We start from the raw sequence: 5,817 nt of genomic DNA on the forward strand, positions 1-5,817 counted from the left end.
GGCATGATCTTGGTTCACTAAAACCTGCACCTCCTGGGTTCAAGTGATTCTTCTGCCACAGCCTCTTGAGTAGCTGGGACTACAGGTGTGCACCACCATGCCCAGCTAATTTTTGTATTTTTAGTAGAGACGAGTTTCACCATGTTGGCCAGGCTGGTCTCGAACTCCCGACCTTAGGTGATCCACCCACCTCGTCCTCCCAAAGTGCTGGGATTATAGGCATGAGCCACCGTGCCTGGTAGAGGTTATTATTCTTCATTATTTTTAATATATCTTCAATATTTCATAATAATTTCGAAATAATTAGTACACCAATTTTCACAAGAGCCAAATCCACATTTTCTAAAACTAGCAAATTAGAACAGAATCTGCATATCAATGTAATCTCCAAGAAAACATAAATTGATATTAGATATTTAATTCATTTTGGCCACTGGGCAAATATTACACGGCAACGGCCTGTGTTTTGGAATGCAGCTATTTGAAGACGGGCCAGTTAAGTTGTTTTATTTTGAAACAACCAAAAGGCTTTTACATATTCTGGGAAATACTTGAAGAGGATAAAGGACAGAACAAGGTGGGATAACGAGAAATTTCAGTCAAAAATATGGTATGGCAATAGGAAGAAACAAGCTGAAAGAGGAATGAGAAATGGATCTTACCAGAATGCAGAGCTCATTTTTGCCAATCTTATAACACAAAACTTGCCAAAACTTAAATCATACTTGGAAACAGTTCCTTTTTATAACAATATGCCCACCAGTGACTGCTCCTATCCAAGGTTAGAAGAACACAGAAGACTAAAAGCACAGGCCTTAGAGTTAACCAACCCAAGGTCTGATGGTGCAGGTATGTGTGCAGTGACAACCTCTCCAAACTTCTGTTCCTTCCTCTGTAAAACATGCAAAGGACAGAGCTTATCTCTGAAGGCTGAGGTGACACTTAAGATGACCATATACATATTAGGCACAGTGTCTAGCACACACAAGTCCTCAGTCAAAGCTATTTCTCTTTTGTCCTTGGTTGTGGAATAATTTTTTTTGAGTGTTCTTTCCCGCTGTTTTCTCCATCAAGGTCTGCTGAATACGAAGAGGCAGAACCTGTAAGAGCTACAGGTCAGCGTTGCCAGGTGTAGAAAGCCACCATAGTGTAAGCTAGCCAAGCTATGAGATAGATTTCCACCTGGGTAGGAAGTAGCAAAAAAGCCAAAAAGTCTTGCTATCTGCCCAGCCTGCCTCTTGGTTTCTAATTCTCATGGCGGGTCCTATTTCCTGCTGTTGCCTTGTCCCTGTGTTTGGCCTTCTTTTCTGTTTTTAGAGGAGTTCCTGTTTCTTGACCTCTATCTACCTCCTTGCCTTCCACTTGGAGATCTGTGCCTTTCTGGTTTTTAACTGCTTGTTGCTTTTAACCATGTTCCTTCCTCTTGCCTTTGGGAACTTATGGGCTTCTAATTTCCTGATTGGCACCTCCAGTTTCCTGCTTTTTGTCTTTTGATTCATGTGTACTCCTTTCTTCTGCTTGCTTATGTGGTCTTTGACTCACTCATCTTGTCTCTTTCTTTGGCGTCTGTATACCAGCTAGGTTTTGATCTAGGGCTTTGTTATGACTTATGGATGCTCCACGTACCCTGACTTGTGAGTGCTTACCTAAATGATGTGCAAAACATTTAGCAACTGGTATAGAATGGACACTGCCCAGTCAGAATGGTTGTTTATCAACAGTGAAGATAGTTGTCCCCATGCACACTGCTTGAATAGCCGCCCAGCTCACTGCACTCCACACGCCTCTAACCACTCTGATGAGGGGCCTCCTGGTCCTTTCTTAGGGCTTATGCCCCCAGGTTGTCTCCTTTTTCCTCATGTCCAGAAATGGCATGGCTGTCCTTGTTCTCTGTTACATGAGCTCCAGCAACTCACGGTCCTGGAACTGACCTTCTCATCCCCACCCTACCTGGCTGTCACTAGGGGAACCCAGGAATACTGGTGACACATGTGAAAGAGGTAATTAGGGTAATTAGTAAGGCAGCCTTGATGTTGAAACAGGATGGCCAATCATAAAGGCAGAAATAGCATGAAATCACAGCTTTAAGGAAGGTTGTGCTGAAACATGGGACCAAGGCCAAGGAACTCAAAATGGCTTTGGGAGGAAAGGTGGCTATCCCAGTCCATGGAAAAGCCATAGCAGAAAAGTGCCTCTCATTTTACCTGACCATGGCACCTGAAAGTTACGTATAATTGATTTTTTGGTGTACTGAAAATAAAAATGGTTCATAGTATACAACAAAGGACTAAGCAGGAGAGTTTATAGGAAGAAAGATGGGAAATTTAGGTTGAAAAAGTAGACTGGGGTCAAACTGTTATGCTCCATTAAAACCAGAAACTGAAGTTTGAATTCTAATCTATAGGTAATGGGAAGCACAAACACTTAAAAATTATGTATCTATTCACATGTCCTGACCTTTCACTCAAAAATGTATTTAAGGCAGTTTCTCAAAGTCGGTTCCATGTAACGGTAGTCCCTCAAGATAGTTTTCATTTTTTTGCACAGAGTTTGGGAAACATTATATATCACAGACTATAGACATTCCTACCCTATTTACATCCCCATATACAATGATCGTTAACCATGAAAGGCTCTGAAAAGTCAAGACTAAACAAACTTTTCCAGCTTTGTTTACTCTAGTGTTTACCACATCTGGCTAGGCATTTTCTTTTTCTTGTAACCCATTAACATTCTATATATTTTGGGGAATACTGACTGAAAGATTCACAGATACACGTAGACATCCATGCAAGTAAATATGTGTACTTTAAATTCATATTTTTATATATACACATACACGTACAATCCAGGTAAAGCAAAAATATCTTTGCAGCAAAGGATTCTGCGTAAGAGATTAAGCATTTTATTATTAAGAGTTGATTCTGTTTTTGTGGTCTGTTAACAGGGAGTCTCTTCTGCACATGCCTTCTATGAACCTCTTTGAATCACTTATAGTCTATAAGGAAAACATTTGGTTGTATATGATTTACACACAACAGAATGAAAGGAAACCCCACAACTTCTGCTCTATCACAAAGCTAAATCGTTTCCTCTCTAACACTTCCCTAACTCTAAATGAAATGAATTACCGCCTATGTTCTCAAACTTCCTTACACACTGACACAGATCTTGGACATAGAGAGGAAAGGGACAGCACTTTCAGAATGGTTCTTGGGTAGAGCAAGAATTTCTAAGGTTTGGAGAATTACTAATACTTTGAGATTGAAGCTAGAGAATGATGTATCTTAAGCATAAATGATTGAGCGTATCCAAGATAAACCAAAAAAGGGAACATCCCCCCACTTGCACCTCCAACAGGTGATTTCAATCTTGGGAAGGTGAAGCCAAGAAATTCCCCACAGAGTCACTGCAGCTATTTGTCACAAACCACCCAGTCCTCTACAACACTTTCTCTTTATTTACTTATTTATTTTATTGACTCCCTCCCTTTTTTTTTTTGAGATGCAGTCTCCCTCTGTTGCCCAGGTTGGAGTTCAATGGCATGCGCTAGGCCTCCCAAAGTGCTGGGATTACAGGCGTGAGACACCACGCCTGGCTGACTTCCCCCACTTCTTAAAGCTCAAATCTATAGAAAAGTTAAAAGAATAGCACAATAATATTTGTATTCTTCTTGATTCACCAACTGTCATCATTCTGCTACATTTGCCAAGTTCCTGAACTTGCTGTGCTACCCCTATACTTTTTTTTTCTGACACAGCTGAAAGTTGCAGATGTCATGACACTTTACCTCTAATATCCACATCTCCAAAGACTAAGGATGGCCTGGTCTTCTACATAACCAGAGAATGAACCATTATCTCACCTAAGAAAATTAACACCAATTCCATAATATCATCTCACATGCAATCCATATTCAAACACACCCAACTGTCTCAAAATTGTCTTTTATAGCTTTTTTTTTCTCGTCTAGGATTCAAAGTTCACACTTCCCAGTTCACTGTTGTATCACTTGAGGATTTTAATCCACAGTAGCTGTCCCCCATTTGCTCTGCTGCATTGCCAAGTCTTTTTGCTAGGAATACTACAGAGGTGAAGTTATGCCTCCTTATTGCTTTACAACAGGAGACTCACAGTCTATGCTGCTAAACTTGGTCACCTGGCTCTCGTAGTGACCTCCTCAACTCTTCACTGCAAGGACAAATTTCCCTTGAGCAATCTGTGGTGTGATACTTTGAAATAATATGAAAATCCTATTCCCCAACCACCTTTCACTCAAAGGTTTTGGACTAGTTGGTAAGTCCTTGCCTTATTCAACTGCTATGTTAGGGTTTGCAGAGCGCTGTTATGTTAGGGTTTGCAGAGTTTCTGATTGTCTCATTCCTTCTATTGTGTATTTCTTTTTCAAACAATGCCCATCAGTATGCATCTTCTCTTTTTTGTGTATATACACCCTGGTTACTTCTTGCTGGGGTTTCCTCCCCCACCTCCTTGCTGACCACATTTGACCATTCAAGCCCAGCCCTAGGGAGCCACTAACCCTTTATCTGCTGATCCCATCACTTCACCTTCAGCAAATCAAAAACAAAAGCAAACCCCATCACTTTGTTGCCCATCAAAGTAAAGTACCTTAAAAAAATTAAAATGATTGCAATGCATATTTATTGGCTTAAACTGATGATAGAGAAAATCAGTTTTATCTTTAAAAAAATCACATTGCTGAAGCTCTTTAAAATCTTTCCTCTTCACTAGGGGAGAGCTGCTTGTTGCCACAATCAGGTTTTTTGTAGTGGTGTTAAACAGAAACACTCATCTCTTCAGTTCCCTGAGAGGGGAGAATATTGGAAGAACAGAGGTTTACAAATCGTTTAGCCAAAACGCCCCACTTTATATGCAGAGGCCCAGAGAGGTGAAGGGACTTGCCCAGGTCCCTCAGCTCCTGAATGGTCGAGCTAAGAGGAGAACCTGGTTTTTAAAATACCTTCCCCCGATATTCTTTTCATTCCTTTTCCAAATGGCTCATGATTCAGATATGTAATGGGCACAGATGAAGCTGCAGCAAGCACGGCCTCCTTCACTGCTAATTTGCATTGTGACGGCATCACCTTTCCACCTCTGAATACTCTAAAAATTCCCATTAGGAACCTTTTATTATTATTTTAAAAATCCACGTTCATTTCCGAAGGTCAACAGGAAAAATTTATGAAGCGTGAAGGGAGTACATACCACCATTAGTTTAACCAGGAAAATAATAACAATAATAATAAGGCTCTCGAGGAACCGCTCGAGGCAGCTTTCTGGGAGGCTGAAACGCCCTGCGAGTGACAGCTCCAGCGATCTCAGGAAAGAGGCTGGCCAGTCCACCCCTCCCCATCGCCTGCTGAACGAGGCAGGGAGATGCCTACCGCTCCAGGAGCTCCTCAAACATGCACAGGATGGGGGGAAGTAGGGAACAAAGCTCGGCGTGGAAGAATACAGCCCCGCAGCCTGGGAAGACAGGAGACCGCGCCCTCCCCGCCGCGGCCCAGCGGGCTGCAGAGGCTGCGGCACCGCAGTGCAGGGCGCGGGATCCACAACCCGGCGGGCGCCTTCCGCCCGCACCGCCCGCGCGCAGCGCCTGGTCTCCCCGCGCAGCCGGCCGAGCCGGGAGGCTAGAGGCGAGAGGCGGCAGGGCTCTGCGCTCCCGCCTGGCCGAGCGCCGACGCCGCGGAGCATCCTCCCGCAGGCAGGGAGGGCGCAGCGGCCACCGCGCTGCAGCCCCGGGGGCTGCAGACAGCGGCTGGCCGGGGCAGGCCCACCCGTCCCCAGCGCGCTCAC

The 5,817-nt window shown here is 43.6% G+C and overlaps 1 protein-coding gene across 4 annotated transcripts in view; it reads right to left on the reverse strand.

The window, feature by feature from the left end:
- The window catches only part of TMOD2 (tropomodulin 2), a 56,879-nt gene that overhangs the window by 50,660 nt on the left and 402 nt on the right, over nt 1-5,817 (reverse strand). The window contains exon 1 of one of the 4 annotated variants that reach the window (XM_037729952.1): nt 5,406-5,422. The exons of the other annotated variants lie outside the window; for them this stretch is intronic. The gene's annotated coding sequence lies outside the window, so the exon portion shown is untranslated. Of the gene's footprint in view, nt 1-5,405; nt 5,423-5,817 lie in introns of those variants that run through there. 4 annotated transcript variants of the gene reach the window in all.

Source organism: Cebus imitator, unplaced genomic scaffold (assembly GCF_001604975.1).
Source record: "Cebus imitator isolate Cc_AM_T3 unplaced genomic scaffold, Cebus_imitator-1.0 Scaffold325, whole genome shotgun sequence".
NCBI classification, from domain to species: Eukaryota; Metazoa; Chordata; class Mammalia; order Primates; family Cebidae; genus Cebus; species Cebus imitator.